The sequence below is a fragment of the Passer montanus genome, unplaced genomic scaffold (genome assembly GCF_014805655.1).
Source record: "Passer montanus isolate IOZ18808 unplaced genomic scaffold, ASM1480565v1 scaffold62, whole genome shotgun sequence".
NCBI classification, from domain to species: Eukaryota; Metazoa; Chordata; class Aves; order Passeriformes; family Passeridae; genus Passer; species Passer montanus.
In genome coordinates, this window is record NW_024371260.1 from 659,338 (window position 1) to 675,763 (window position 16,426).

Below are 16,426 nucleotides of genomic sequence, written 5' to 3' on the forward strand. Positions count from 1 at the left end.
CGTGCCCGGCTGCCGAGGCGACAAAGGAGCCCGGTTAGCACGGCTGCAGCCCGGTTAGCACGGGTCCAGCACGATCAGCACGGCTGCAGCCCGGTTAGCACGGGTCCAGCACGATCAGCACGGCTGCAGCCCGGTTAGCACGGCTCCAGCCCGGCTGGCACGGCTGGGCCCGGGTCCCGCACTCGTTCCCATCGCTCTCAGCCCGGGCTGCGGGATGCTCGCAGCTCCTTGCCCAGCAGAGAGCACTGCAGGAGCGGCGTTGGCAGCAGAATCTCCCTGGAGCGAGAGGCACTGGGCACGGAGCTGATCCCGGGCACAGGGCTGAGCCTGGGCACGGAGCTGAGCCTGGGCACGGAGCTGATCCCGGGCACAGAGCTGATCCCGGGCACAGGATCCCGGGCACAGGATCCCGGGCACAGAGCTGATCCTGGGCACAGAGCTGATCCCGGGCACAGGGCTGAGCCTGGGCACGGAGCTGAGCCTGGGCACGGAGCTGATCCCGGGCACAGAGCTGATCCCCGGCTCGGGATCCCGGACACAGAGCTGATCCTGGGCACAGAGCAGAGCCTGGGCACAGAGCTGATCCCGGGCACAGAGCTGATCCCGGGCACAGAGCTGATCCCAGGCATGGAGCTGAGCCTGGGCATGGAGCTGAGCCTGGGCATGGAGCTGATCCCAGGCACAGAGCTGATGCCCGGCTCGGGATCCCGGGCTGCTGGTGCAGCCTGCTGAGCATTTCTCGGGAATTTCCTGGGGATAAATGTGCACGGAGGCGTTGTGGCCCCCGCCGATCAGACACCGCAGCAGCCACAGCCGGGGAAGTTCCTAAATCACTGCCATGCCAGTGCAGCGTGAACCCAACCAGGAAAGGCTTCAGCCGGCTCTTCCTGGCCTTGTTTTGTCTGGTGGCTTCCTACAAACCCGAGCAAGGAGTCACCAGCTTGTTCCACATCATGGGCTGCTGGCAGCTTCCCAACCATTACCAGCACAGCCTGGATCTCACCCAGTGTCTTTGAGATGAAAGGCACTGCAGCACCACTGCACTCACTGGTTTGGGTCCCAGTCCAGCTCCCTCTCAAGGCAGTTTCTCTTTTTCCACTGCCTGCAGCTGGAGCTGGGTCTGACATTGCTGCAGCAGACCTGTCTCCATTCCTGGGTTAGGTGAAATGTTGGTAAAATAATCCAAAACAACAGACAGGGGTCTGCACCCTGCTATCTGCTGGCATCAGATAAAAACCAGCCACGCCGTCAGGAATGAGGAATTCTGTTTCCTTCCTGGAAACCCTGAGGGTCTGAACGTGGAGCAGCCACAGCAGCAGGTGACAGGAGCCCAGGAGCTGCTGTCAGCGGGAGGCTGGGGGAGGCTGTCCCTCTTGGCAGAGTGCATGGAAATCACCAGCACAGAAACCTCCCTGCTGGTGGTGCACGTCCTGGTAATAGCACTCAGTCAGATGTAGGGGGTATGGTCAGATATAGGAGATATAGTCAGATATAGGGGGTATAATCAGATATAGGGGATACTGCCAGATATAGTCAAATATAGGAGATATGGTCACATATAGGGGATATAGTCAGATACAGGGGATATTGTCAGATATAGGGGGTACAGTCACATATAGGGGATATTGTCAAATATAGGGAATATAGTCAGATATGGGTACAGTCAGATATAGGGGGTATAGTCAGATACAGGGGGTATGGTCAGATATAGGGCGTATAATCACATATAGAGGATACTGGCAGATATAAGGGGTACAGTCAGATATAGGCAGAAAGAATCCTGATTTTTTTGAGGATTAAAAGGGGATCAATGGAGCAGAGTAGCAGCACCCCACTGTGTGAACCAACTTCCCTCCATCACCATAGCAAGCTTCTCTGCAGGCAGGACTAGGATTAATGGGAAACATATGGGAGGGGAGTCAGGGATCCAGGGCTCGGGACGAGCAGCTGAAGCAAGAGGAGCTGCCTGGAGCCCATTCAGGAGTGAGCTCAGGGACCAGACATCTGGCGAATGGGGAGTGGGCTGGGTGGGTTTGGTGCTTCCCGCCCTGCCAGGGCAGCACGCCAGCCTGGGGGCAGCATTCCAGCCCCGGCACAGCCAGGGGGTCACTGAGCCCAGCAACATCTCCCACACACCCCTCGGTCCTGCCCTCCCGGGTTAAACTGTCATCAAACAGCAGTCAGCAGGGCCAGCGAGGGGACAGAGGGGACACGGCTCCTGCTGGGGACTAAAGGCTGTAATGGAGGTGAAGAGAACATTGCTGTGGAGCAGAGGGAGAGCTGCCCTCAATTTACAGCCCACAGAACTGGTATGATGGTGACAGAGGGAGAGCTGCTCCCAGTCTAAGCCCTGGTGTGATGGTGACAGAGTGAGAGTTGCCGGGCTGCTGGGCTGGGACAGGTGTGGCAGGTGTGGCAGGTGTGGCAGGGGTGGCAGATGTGGCATTTGTCACAGGTGTCACACATGTCACACATGTCACAGGTGTCACAGGTGTCACAGGTGTCACTGGTGTGGCACTTTCTGGCTTGCTCCAGGCTGTCACTGCTCACCAGAGGAGGATGCTGTGCTGCAGGCACAAGGAGTGGGAGGAAGCCCAGAGGGAAGAGGAGCCTCTCCCACCAGGAACATGTGCTTTGTGCCCTCCACTTCTCTGCTCCTCAGCCAGCCACTGAAATGAAAACCATGTGCAGGGGTGGAGCAGGAGGGCAGGGATTTATGGCTTGTTTTATAGGAGATGATATAAAACACTTTTATGTCAAGTTCTCTGTTGTGTTCATTTCCTTTCTCCTTCCCTTGCTCGTTCCTTAGCCACATGCAGGAGAGATCCAGGATAAATCCACCCATGGAATTTCAGTGCCCAGCCCACCCTCTCTGTTAGCATGCCATTTATTGTGGTTTATGGAAATAAAACCTGCAGCCAGGGTATGTCTTGGTGCTGTGGGCACGTCAGCCTTGTTGGTTCTGCTGTGCTGAAATGTGCCCTAAATGCCACCTTTTAATCTCAGGATTCCAGTGCAGGTTTAACCCCACTGAGACCTGCAGGGCTCACAGTCCAAGGGGGTGAGGCAGCTGAGTGGGGCAGAATTATTTCTGCTTGATGGACTTCTGGGGGTGGCTGTGGGAGCTGGAAACAACTGCCTGCAGGGGTTGCAGTGTGTGATCTCAGGCTTGCTGGCCACTGAAAGGAGCAGGTGACTCCGTGGTAAATGCCATTATTTGATGCAGCTCACACTTTGCCCTCTCTGGCTGAAACAACGAGGAAAGGCAAAGGCTGAGAGCGGGTTAAGAGGGAAGGGGAAGCAGCACAAGCGGATTTTAACAAATGAATGACTCTGGCCAAGGCAGCCTGTTGATATATCTCACCCAAAGGGGGCTGAAGGGTGAGCTCATGCTGCTGCTGAAGCACAGCCCCATCCCTCCCAAAGCACAGAGCTGCAGCTCCACCTGCCTGGAACGGAGTCCCAGCAGGGCAGGGTGTCCTGGCAGGGCACAGCAGAGCAGGGCAGGGCACAGCAGGGCTGTCCTGGCAGGGCAGAGCAGAGCACTGCAGGGCTGTCCTGGCAGGGCACAGCAGGGCTGTCCTGGCTCTGTGCCTCAGCCTGCCCCAGCCATCCCCAGCAGCACCCAGTCCTGCCCTGTCCTCAGAGCTCAGCTGGGAGCTCAGGGCATGCTCTACAGACTGTGCAAAACCCTTAACTCACCTCAGCATCTCTGCAGGGCTGGGCTGGGGTCCCGCAGGTGCCACAGCTCAGGTGCCCCACAGGCACCTCGGGCCAGCCTGAGCTGCAGCCTGCCCAGTGCTGCCTCTGCCTCTTGTGTTCATCCCAAGGATAAACCCAAAGGAAGCCACCACTGACTAAATTCTCTTGGTTTCTTCGGTGCCAGAGGCCCAGATTGCTGCTCAGGCACTCTGGGGTGTGCCGAGGGGATGCCTGGGGAGCAGCCTGGGCTAAACCTGCCCCTTGGGTGGCTCCATGGGCCATGCAGAGTGCCACCAGGGGCAGGGACGGCTCAGGAGGGGCAGGCAGCAGCAGTGAGTGGATGTGGGGTGCAGGAGGTGTGGGGAAGGGACCGGGTCCCCCTGGGCTGAGCCTGGCTCTGTTTGCTGGCAGCTCCCAGCCCAGGCTGAGCTTGGCTTGCACAGGGAGCTCCTCACCGAGGCTCTCACGGGGCTCCCTGGGACCACGGGCAGCGGCAGCCCCCTCCCCTGCCTCCTCACCCTGGTGGGAAGCTATTTTACAGTTATGATCTGAAGCCAGTGTTTGGCTGTTGCCAGGTAACAGCTCAAACACGCCTCACCTCGCGGCCTCCCTGCAGCTCCTGAGGCTGGGAAGCAGAGCTGTGCCAGGCGCTGAGGAAATGAGCTTTGCAGCCTCCCCAGCACATCCCAGAGCACCGCACGGCTCCAGCAGATTCCTGGGCAGGCAGCTCATGCAGCTCAGTGCCTGGCAGAGCCCAGAGCATCCCCCTCTGCCAAGGCACCAGCCCAGTGCCCAGTGGGGCAGTGACCCACTCCGGGAGTGCCACTGCCCAGTGGGATGGGCCCGGGGGCAGTGACCCACTCCGGGAGTGCCACAGCCACACACAGCCCTGCAGGACCCTGCTCCTGAGCCTCGGCACAGAGCTGGGCTCCCAGAGCCCTGCAGGGGCCAAAGGAGCTGCCGTGGCTGCAGTCCTCGCTCCCTGGGCTCACAGGAATATTGCCTGGGTGGGGAGGATCTGTCAGGGCTGCTGTCCCTCCTGCAGCCTGCCCCGTGCTCATCTCCCAAGGCCAAGCACAGTCCTGGCACCTTGCTGCCTTTGTGTCATGCCCACAGGTGTGCCTGTCCAAGGCCTGGGGGCTGATCCATGAATCCTCAGGGGCTTCTGGCTGGCAGCTCTGCAGTCTGGAGCCCTGCCTGCTGTCCCCACACCCACAGGCAAGGCACAGCACTCCTGAGCCCGTTCCCTGCTGCTCCTGGAGGGCTGTGGCCAGGGAGGAGCAGTGCTGCAAAGCCCCGGGGCAGCACGAGGGGCAGGGGGGCTCCAGCATGGCCTGGCTGAGGCTGTGGTCTCTGAGGTTTCCCCGATGTTGACACAAGAAGTGTTTATAGCCAGAGCTCTGCTGTGAGCTGTGACCCCCAGCTCTGCCATTCATCCATCGTGAGCTGCCCACAATGTGCCAAGGGTGCTCTCAGCTCCAGGCAAAGCCAGGGTGGGAAGGAGCTCCCACAGCCCCTGGCACAGCTGGCCCAGAGCTCCCTGTCCTCCACCAAAACACAAACTGCCAGCCTGGTGCTGCTGGGGGCATGCCCCAGCCTGGCTGAGGCTGTGCTGCAGCTGCAGCAGTGTGGTTTTAGCAGGCAGAGGATGCAGTGTGCCTCCCGTGCAGCCCAGCTGCAGCTCCAGCAGCCCTGGCAGCTCGGTGCCAGCCAGGTGAGCCTGTGCTGTGTGGCACCCCCTGCACTCAGTGGGGCACTGAAGCCCCCCAGGAAGGGGTCAGGGCAGGTATTCCCCCAGGGCTGGGTGCCCAGCAGCCTGGGGCAACAGGAGATTTTCCAGGGCCCCTTCATGGCATGGCAGGAGCAGAGCAGCCTCTTGCCAGGCCCCCTTTGGAGATCAAACCCTTTGGGGCACCTCCTTCGTGCTGGGGGTGGATCCACTCCTCTCATGAGCCTGGTGCCCAGTGCCAAGTTTAGCCCCAGTCTAGACTTGGCAGGGTATTTATAGCCTTGGCACAGGCGTGGCAGCCAGTGGGGTACAAACAGCACTCAGCAGCCATGAGCACAGGGTTATTTCTGCACCAAGGGCTGAGTGCAGGTACCACAGCCCCCAGGGCAGCTGCCACAGCTGGCTGGGCACGGGCACAGCTGCACCATCACTGCCACTGGGGGTGACAATGGCACACGAGAGCAGGGGGAGCTAAGCCAGCCCTGGCAACTTTCAGTATTCTGAAATAAATTTGATTTTACCTGTTGCCACAAGGAATGGAAATGAGCGAGCAGCAGCTCAATGGCTCAGCCATTGCCTGAGATGTAGGAAAATCTCCATTCTGTCACAACAGCAAAAGCAGCCACGTCCAGCAGGTGAAGCTCACAGTGAAGCTGTGCTGCCAGCCTGGCACTGAGTGGCAGCAGCTCTCCCACAAGGGTGAGGACTGACTAATTCATGGCACTAACACCAGGCAGGGGCTCTGCTGCCCCCTGAGCACAAGGGACAGAGAGCAGAGAGCTGCAGCTGCCCAGGCACGGGGAGTGAGGCATGATGAGCAGTCCACCTCTGCACCTCCCTGCCATTAATTCCATTTAATGCAACGTAGGTGCAGCCACCATTAAACAAGGTTTGGGTGACACTGGCCTGAGCTGACAGTGCAGATAAAGATCTAGCTGGGAAAACAGAATTACAGAGTGATTTGTTCCAGAATATTGGCCTGTTTGTGGGTAAAACTGATCTCCTTGATCTCTTGGGCTGAAATGGGATGGAAGCACATTTTTTTGCCTGGGAGCTGGCTCTGGCTCCCTTGTGGAACCCCATCCACAGGGAAGGCTCAGAAGATGATTTTATTCCCATCTTGGCCTTGGCGCGGGGCTTTGGGTGCTCTCTGGTGTGTTTGCAGTGGCTGAGTGATGTCCCCAGCCCCTGGGAGAACAGCCTGAGGCAGCCTGGCGGGGCAGGAGGGAGGCACTGATGGCAGGGTGAAGGAAGTTTCCATGTCAGATCTTCCTCCAGCCCTTCAGGGCAAGGAGTGGCACCTCAGGAGCCGGGACAGGACTCTCTTCCCTCTCCTCTCTTGGGGTTTTGGGTTTCTGCCTCCAGGAGGGGAGAACCGGTTCTGCAGCTCACGAGGGGCAGGGGAGAGTGAGCCTGGGCTCAATAAATCCCATCCGTGTCCTCTGTGTGACTCCTGTGTCACAAAACACCTCAACCTTCCACCCGGAAAGAAATCTTTACAGGCATAATTGGCTCTAATAACAGCCTGCAGAAACACTGCACTTTCTCCTGGGAATCCCACGCACCGGGCAAACATCTGACCTACAAACCTCACCCTGAGCACAGTGCCACTGTCACTCAGAGATGGATTACCCGACAGAAATTCCTGCCCAGATGTTAGCTCATCCCAGGAGTCAGGGAGAGGTCGGGGAGTGCAGCCCTGCGTGCAGGCACTGGGGAGGAGTGGGGAGGCCAGGCTGTGCTTTCTGCTGCCCTTTCTGGAGGGACAGGGCAGGCAGCCCAGCCCAGGCACCTGCACACCTGGAAACCTCCTGGCAGAGTCAGGGCTCTGTCACACAGCACAGCCCAGGCACCTGCACACCTGGACACCTCCTGGCAGAGTCAGGGCTCTGTCACAGCCTCTCCCTGGGCCCATCTGAGCAGGAGGGACTGCAGCAGCCCAGGCACCTGGGCTGGGAGAGGGGAGTGGGCAGCCCAGCAGCCAGGCTGGGAGCCCTGCACAGCACAAGGCTCCTTTCTGTGATTTAGAGCCTCTGAATTCTGCTGGGCCGTGTCCTGCCTCACAGGGAAGAGGGTTCTGGGTGTTTGCTGGCCCCTCCATCGCTGGAGAGGGGGTTCCTCGTGCTGGGTGTGCAGACAGGGCCCCACAAGGGAGCACTGCTGAGGGTGCAAAGAGCTGTCACACACACTGTGCCACCCACAGCAACGTGTCAGGGGAGCTCTGCCCGCAGGAAACTGCATTTCCCACCCCTCATCTGCCTCACACCCCCTCCCTTCCCACAGGTGTCTGAGGTTCAGCTCCTCTCTCCCCACACTGCTTTCCTCTCCAGTGCCCCTGCCCTTCCCCAGCACGGCAGGGAGTCAGTGGGGTGCAGGCACTGCCCTTGGAGGGGGCACTGGCCACTCTGGGGGACCCTCTGCTGTCCCCACAGGTTTGGGATGTGAATTCTGGCAGGATGGGGACACTGACCACTCTGGGGGACCCTCTGCTGTCCTCACAGGTTTGGGACGTGCATTCTAGCAGGATGGGGACACTGACCACTCTGGGGGACCTCTGCTGTCCCCACAGCTTTGGGAAGTGCACTCTAGCAGGATGGGGACACTGACCACTCTGGGGGACCTCTGCTGTCCCCACAGTTTGGGAAGTGCACTCTAGCAGGATGGGGACACTGACCACTCTGGGGGGACCTCTGCTGTCCTCACCCCACAGTTTGGGAAGTGCATTCCGGCAGGATGGGGACACTGACCACTCTGGGGGACCCTCTGCTGTCCCCACAGGTTTGGGACGTGCATTCTGGCAGGACAGGGACACTGACCACTCTGGGGGGACCTCTGCTGTCCTCACCCCACAGTTTGGGAAGTGCATTCCGGCAGGATGGGGACACTGACCACTCTGGGGGGACCTCTGCTGTCCTCACCCCACAGTTTGGGACGTGCATTCTGGCAGGACGGGGACGTGCCCGGCCAGAGCTGCCCTTGTGGCAGTAATTAGTGTCATTTGAGCAATAAAGCAGCTGCAGGTCACAGCACTGAGGCAGAGCAGCCAGGAGGGAGTGAGGGATGGAAAGTCACAGCACCGAGTGCTCAGGACAGAGTGCCCAGCACTGCCAGAGGCAGCAGTGAATCCACCGAGGGCAGGGCTTTGCCCCAGCCCATGGGAACCTCAGCTGGAGACAAAATCGAGGCTAGGCCATCTTTGGGTAGCAGTGAAAAGGCTGAAGGGTCATGATGCTGCTCCCAAAGAGATTGCAGAGAAATGAGTGTTACACAATTGTCCTGTATGGAGACCCAGGGGCAGGTGAAAGGGAGGGCAGGGCTGTTTTCCCCTGAAGCATCCATACTAGCTGTTCTCAGAAGTTACTGAGCAGAAGACTCAATGACACAAGTTCCTAATATAGCAACTTATATGATCATGGGATGTTTTTTTAAAAATTTTGAGTCACCCATTTGTCCAGTGCTAATGGTAAAGGTCTTTACTCTGTGGAAACTCTTCCTACTGGAGACTGAACTGACTCAAGGGAACATTTATTTTGGGAGACTGTCCTTTAAAAAGAAAACAGGGTGAAAAAAAAAAACCTCTGAGCACTATTCAGGTTTATTCACGTCTTGAGTGAAGTGCTTCCTGTGCAGACAGAGCAACACAGAAAGCAGGCAACACCCAGGCCAGAGGCACTGTGTCTGTGGGGAGAGCTCTGGCCTGGAATCCAGGAGCCCGTGGCTCAGCTCCCAGCTCTGCCCTGGCCTTTTGCTGCCATGCAGAGTCAGGTCACTGCCCTGCCTCAGTTTCCCTGCTCTGTGCAGGGTCTGCTCCTGAGCCCTGCTGAGAAGTGTTAAATGTAATTTCTTGCCTAATTCAGCCTCATCCCATCCCCTCCCTAATGTGTTTGCTGTGCTTCACTCCCTCTGAAGGACCCTGCACTTCAAACACTTTCCTTAGAATAAAAGGGGGAAAAAGTAAACTAATAAATAAACAAACCACAGCTCCATCAGCCAGGAAGAAAAAAAACCCCAAAAATGCAGACAAAGAGACTTACTTGGCTAGGTGACATCCTGCCCAGCAAATTCCTCAGTGCCCAAGATGTTCTTGTGAACTGAACAGTTCTGTGTGGGGAGCAGGGGGAGATGGAAACCACGCAGAATTAACCCGGGGCAAGGACAGGGGACCCCAACAGGGCCAGTGAGAGGGCAGCCCCCCTTTCTGAGGGGAGCAGGCTGTCTGTCTGTCTGTGTGTCTGTCTGTCTGTGTGTCTGTGTGTCTGCGGCACCCCGAGGTGTGTGGTTTCAGATCCTGTCTGCCCCAGCTCCACCGACAGAGAGGGAGGGGAAAGGAGAACAAGCTAAGGCAGAGCCCTCTGAGCAGTGCCAGGGCAGATGTGCCCTGAGCACTCAGGTGCCCAGCTGGGGGCTGGAGGTGCCAGGAGCCCCAACCCTCCGGTGGAAGCTGCTGCTGCTTTTTTGGGTTGCTTTTCTTTTTTTTCTTCTTTTTTTTTTTTTTTTTTTCCCTTGAAAACACTACAGGGATGAGCAGTTGAAGGAGTCACCAGCACAGCTCGCTGCCTCTTTAGAAAGGCCTGGTGGAATCCCAGCCAGCAGGGAAAGGGCTGGGTGAGAAGGGCTGCTGGTGCCAGGCCAGCCAGGAGCTCTGGCACAAGGCTGAGAAAGCATCCATGCCTTCACCCTGGCCTGTGGGGAAAGAAAAACCGACAAAAAAAGGAAAAGAGAGGGAAAAAAAATAAGGGAAAGGGGGGGGGGGGAAAAGAGAGAAAGAGAGAGGGAGGGAAGAGCAACCCAGCGTGGTTGGAATAACTCAGCTCCCTGCAGCCTGTCCAACGACAGCCCTGGCGGATCATAAAACAGCCTCTCACAGCCGTGTGCTTTGTGCTGCTAGGAGACAAGGTACCAAACACAGCCCCACACCGGCCTCTGCAAAACCCTGTATTCCCCCTCAGACCCAGAGTTCATCCGAAGAATTCGCATCACCTAATTAGAACCGAGTTTTAAAATAATCAAAAATAGTAAAGTAGAAAAAAAAAAAAAAAAAGAATAGCCCCTTTCCTTTCTTCGCCCCCTTTCTGTGATTTTACTTACCATAAAAGTTGAAAAGCACCTTCCTGGCTCTTTTCCAGGCCGAGTTTCAGAGTTTCAGGTCTGAACTGAGCACATTGGGAGGCTCCATCACTCCCCTCTGGGCTGCACCCCGTAATCCTGCCTCCCCTCTGCAGCACAAGGAGCCCTCAGCTGCTGCCTGCACTGGCAGGGCTCTTTTTCTGCCCAGAGAACGGGACAGACATTTTTCTAGAAGAGTGAAAACCCAACATCCAGGCCTTTGCATGTCAGGAAAAACAACTCCAAATCTTTTCCTTGCCTCAGTGAAAAAGGTCAGGGCTGTCTCACAGTTATTCCAGGGTTTATCTGCCAGGCAGTTCAGTCCTGAGCAGGGCTCTTCTCCTGCATTGTGCAGCCTGTAGCCCAGCAAATGATGCTGAACCAGTTTTCTGCCCTCGTGGTGCCAGAGCTGGAGCACAGAAACCTTTGGTTTTCTAACCAATTCCTTGAGACCCTGAGGCCAAAGAAAGGGCCCTGCAGAGCCCAGTGGTGCTCAGAAAATGAACATTCTGCTCCCCAATGCTGCTGGGGGGAAGGGAACCCCTTGCCAGGGCTGGTTTTTGGCAGCCCAGGGCCAGGGGAGCACCCCAGCCCCTGGGGGTGGATGCTGAGGAAGTTGTGCATCCTCTGGGAGAGGCGAGAGAAAACAAAGGGCAGCCTTTGCAAGCACTGTTGGTGTGTGCACACTCTTCCAAGAGACCCTTTCTGCTGGCTTTTGGCTCTGTGTCTGATGCTGCTGGCCAGAAAGGAGCTTGGGAGCAGGAATTTGGGGATTTCTTAAAAATTACAGTCTTGGAAAAACGCTGAAATGTTGACATTTCCCACCAAGTGAAAGTTTTGGTTTCTTTTTTTGGTCAGGATCCATCAAACTCTATCATTTTTCTTCTTTTAAAATAATATCCATATTCAATATGATTGTATGAGGATGGTTCTTCCAGTGTTTAAAATATTTTAAATATTTTAACATTCTAAATATTTAATATTTAATATCCATATACAATATGATTGTATGAGCATGTGTCTTCCAGTATTTAAAATATTTTAAATATTTTAATATTTTAAATATTCCATATTTAATATCCATATACAATATGATTGTATGAGCATGTGTCTTCCAGTATTTAAAATATTTTAAATATTTTAATATTTTAAATATTCCATATTTAATATCCATATACAATATGATTGTATGAGCATGAGTTTTCCAGTGTTTAAAAGGGAACATGAAAAGAGAAGAAAGGAAAAAAAAAAAAGACCAAACCAGAACTAAAGGCCCAAGATTGTTTTTATTTATGATCACGTTCATGGGCCACTCTTTGTCTAGACTGCTGGTATCAGCATCTGAAGCTGTCCTGGCATCTAAAATACCATTTATCTACAGGGGAAATAAAGCCCTGGATTAAAGAGTCCATGACAATAACCTGGGAACTGACACGGGGCCCAAGGAGACCCAAGGTGATGAGATCTGGGGCAGGCATCTTCGTCTGCCTTGGCTGCAGGGATGTTTGCTGAGAAAACCAAACCAAACCAAACAACTTCCCCTTCCCAGTGACCCCCCTCTCCAATTTGGCTCCGGGAGAGTTTCCTTTTGCTCTTCTCCTCCCGGCTTTGTCTGGTGCTTTGAGCGTTTCCCCACCCTCCACCCCAAGGAGTTTCTGTGGGAGTGGGGTGCAGAGGGGCAGCTCCTGCTGCCAGGGATGGGGCTCTCGGCTGCTCCGTGTCCCTGCACACACACTCCCAAGGCTCAGGGCCTCCAGCTTTGCTCCACTGCTGCCTGGTGTGGGGTTTTCTCATCTGGCAGACCCTAAATGAATGGGTCATACTCAATTAAACCACCAATTACAGCTGCTAGTCCCATTTTAGCACTTCATCCAAGGAAATCTGCCTTTTTAATCTAGTGCAGGCAGCAAGGAGTGAAACAAAAGGTCAGTGCTAGCTTAGGAGGAGGGTTTAAAGCAGGAGACAGCAAAAATGTCACTGTATTTAGGTGCTTTCTCTTTAAAAATCAGCACTTGCAGCCATATGGAACAGCCTGGAAACAAAGCTGCGTGTTGGTGGCACACCTGGAGCAGGCACAGGGCTCACACTCAGCTCTAAACCTCAGCCAATACCCATGCTGGGAGATCTCCTTCCCTGTGTGCCTTCTTTAGGGGCTTTTGTAGTGCAAGGGCACCCAGCACAAAGCCTGGGGGATGCTGAGCCTCCTTTCCTCTCTCCCCGCATCCCTGGAGCCACAGGGGACAGCCCAGCCTGCTCCCAGTGAGGGAGGCTGTGCTGCTGAGGTCAGAGTCTGAAGAGACAAATTCCAAAGGGCAGAGAGAAAAGGATGTTTTCTTTTCCGCTGGACAGAACACAACTTCTCTGGCAGGCCCAGGCAGGACAGTCTGTCCACTTTGGCAGCCCCCTGCACGCCCGGACGTACACAAGTGTGTTTTTACATGCAGCCTGCCTTGATTACTCAATCTCCCTCCAGGAGGAATTTGGCAGCAAAGAAATCTGAGAGAGAATTCAGGAACGGCGCGGTCTGCAGCGTGCTGCCTCCTCCCACAGCTCCCTGCAGTTCTGGGAGCCCCTGGGCGCTGGGAGAGCACCCACAGAGACCCCTGGGTGAGCCCACAGAGACCCCTGGGTGAGCCCACAGAGACCCCTGGGTGCTGTGCCCATCCTGCACCCACAGAGACCCCTGGGTGCTGTGCCCATCCTGCACCCACAGAAGACCCTTGGGTGCACCCCCAGGAGATTCCCTGGGTGCTGAACCCATCCTGCACCCACAGGAGACCCCTGGGTGCACCCACAGGAGATTCCCCTGGGTGCTGAGCCCTGGCTGTGCCCACCCTGCACCCAAAGGAGACCCTTGGGTGCACCCACAGGAGATTCCCCTGGGTGCTGAGCCCTGGCTGTGCCCGCCCTGCACCCACAGACCTTCACCCAGCAGCTCAGAGCACTCCCCCAGCCCCAAGGCCCAACCCTCCCCATCCCAGTTGTGATCCTGAGCCTTTGCCAAAGGCATCTGGTAAAGGCTTCACGTGTCACAGGCTTTTCCTGACCAGCAATGCTTTTGCATCCTGGCTGCTCCCAGAGTTAGGGCTGCTCTTCCATCCCTTCCTGAAAACACTAACACCCTTCTGGGTGTTTAATGCCTTAAAACTGCAGGTTAAACTTGCTGGGAAATGAATCACAGCTTGTCCTGGGATTCTCATGCTTGTTTAGGTTGCAAACACCCCACCCGTTTGACCACAATATTGTTTTATTTGCCTTTGCTGTTTGCAGAGAAAGATACACCCCTTGTGCTTACCCAAAAGTTCCTGTGATTAGTGCCAGTGCCAGGCAACCTGAGGGGGAAAACAAGTTTATCCCAGTGAGGGCCGTGCTCAGCCTTGACTGCGGAGTTCAAAACCCAGCTGGCAAACACGGGCACAAGAAGAGGCAGAGCTGAAGCTGTGTGCTTTAACACTGTGCAGATACTTCTACAGTAAGTGTGTCCCTCACCTATGCCTTTGCTTGAAGTTTAAACTCTGCTTTTTTCTTTTCTTCTTTTTTCCTTCTCCTTTAACTCTAGTTGCTAATCATTGCTTTGAATTGAGGGCTCTGTTGGTAGGTTTTATGTGTAGGAATCAAAATTTCCAAACAGAACTTCAAAGGAAAATAAAAGCAAGTTTATTTTTGTTTATTTTGAGAGATTGTAAAGGTAGGAGCTACCTGACTGAAAACACGCAGTTTTTCAAAGTGATTATTTTGTACTCCTATGTGCCTGCTGCACAGGATGCCCACTGCAGGGCCAAGGCCTGCCAGCCTCCCCAGCAGTGCCTGGGCTCAGGATGCAGCTCCTCAGGGATGCTCCTGCTTGCATTTCCCTGGTCTTTAGTGCAAATAAACCAGTCAGATTGAACAGGAAGGACCACCTTCCTTCCCACAAGAAGGGTCCTGTCACACAGCTCTTCACCTTGGAAGAGGCAGCTGGCATCTGTGAGGGCATCCATGGGGAGCATCAGTGCTCACCCAGGGGGGATGCACCACCCTGAGTGGCCAGCCTCGGGTTCTCCTGTACAGTCAGTTGTGAATTTCATTTCTGGCGTTCTCTAACCCTAAGTGCCACTGCTGTGACTTCCAGCAGAGTTTCTTGAGCAGCATTTCACAAAGAGCACAGGTGGAACACCCCACAGCTCCCTGCTGGCACCAAACACCAGCAAGGGCTGCAGAAACCCTGAAATCTCTGCACCCCCTGCACCAGCTCAGAGTGAAAAACGGCCAAGTGTCAGCCCCAGAGATGGAATTTCCTCGCTCGCCTGTTGGATCCCCGTGCTCCCCTGGCTTTCCATATAGCTGATTAAACAAAACAAACCTGTAGAGAAAGAGAAGGTTGGACACGATGAACTGCCTCTGCTGGTAATGTGTGCAACCCACCCAGGTGTCTAGACAGCTTGAAAAATACAGATCACATGTAGGAGGAACAGCTGGTACTCCTCAAGCCTCTCTGCTGGACCCCAAATTTAGTAGAAACAGACTTTATCAATATTGGGTGGTTCTCTCCCACAGAAAACATCCAGCCTGTGGCACGAAATGAATGCTGCTTTGGTGGATGGCACTTTACCTGCAGCCCACCAGGAAGTTCTGCACTCTCAAAGGTCCTGTTTTGAGAAAAGTGAAAAAAGAACAAAAAGTTCAGGCCCGTTTCCATTGTGGGAAACCTTCAATTTTTTCATAAAAGGAAAAAGAAAATAAAAATCAATAGTGGGGCAGAAGCACAGAAAGCCCCTAACCAGGATGGAAATGGGGCTGCTCCCAGTTAACAGATTTCACACCAACAGTGTCCCGAGGCCAGGCAAACACCAAGGAAATCCCAAGGTCCTCCCTGTCCAGCAGGTATCTCTCTGCTGCTGGAGTCAGATTTGTCTCAGCTCAGAAAACACCACAAAGCTCCTTGCCCCACTTCATTGTGTTTGAGAATTCATCATCCCTCTGGTGGGGGAATAAGATTTATAACCCAGCTAAGCTCCAGCCCCAGAGGCTGCCCTGGGCTGTGGCTGCTCCCCAGGGGCTGGGTGCTTTTATTCCAGACTGTAAATCCCCTGGGCTGTACATCAGAAATGTGCTGCTCTGTGCTGGCCCCAGCACAGCTGGCACTGCCAGGGAAATGCCCACATTGCACCTGCCCGTGCCAGGGTGGGACAGCAGCCCCCAGCAGCAGCATGCACAGGGCAGCCCCAGCAAAACTGGGAAGAAAAGTGTAAAACACGAGGCAGACAGAACATCTGGCAGCTGCCTGGAATGGTTTTCTGTCTGAAGGGCAGACAAGTTCCGAATGAAAACACGTGCAAAGGCAGGCTGGGTGCTGCAGTGTGTTTTGTGCAAGCATTGAATGGGTTTTGCTCCTTTCAGCGCTGTTTTGTAAGCCAAAAGGGCTGTGCTTTGGGTCAGGTTTGTAATTTTAATAAACTTTACCAAATAAATCACTGTATTTCCTTCTCCAGTCAAACGCAACTTTGGCATAAGAGCAACAGCGTGAGCTCTGCATAGGAAGCGTGTGGGAGAGCAGGGCAGTGTGCTAGGAGCTGGTTTCCATAATTGCCTTACCTTCTGCAGCAGAAAAGGTGAGACTGCCAGAACGAGTCCTTAAAAGCGTGACGCACGCTCCTTCGAGTTCCCACATCCAGCCCGGGGCAGGGAACATTGCCTGGCTACTGGCAGAGGGCTCGGCAGGCCCTGGCTCCATCAGGGAAGGTGTTTGAGCTCAGAAATGAACCCTGTCCTGCAGACAGAGCAGAGAGCTGGCAGCTCCTGCCCCCGCCCAGCGCTGCTGTGCTGGCACGGGCACAGCTCTGGGCAGGAGCGTGGGGCTGCCAGCAGGACAGGCTCCCTCTGAGAGCAGCCTGGCACGGCTGCCAGCCA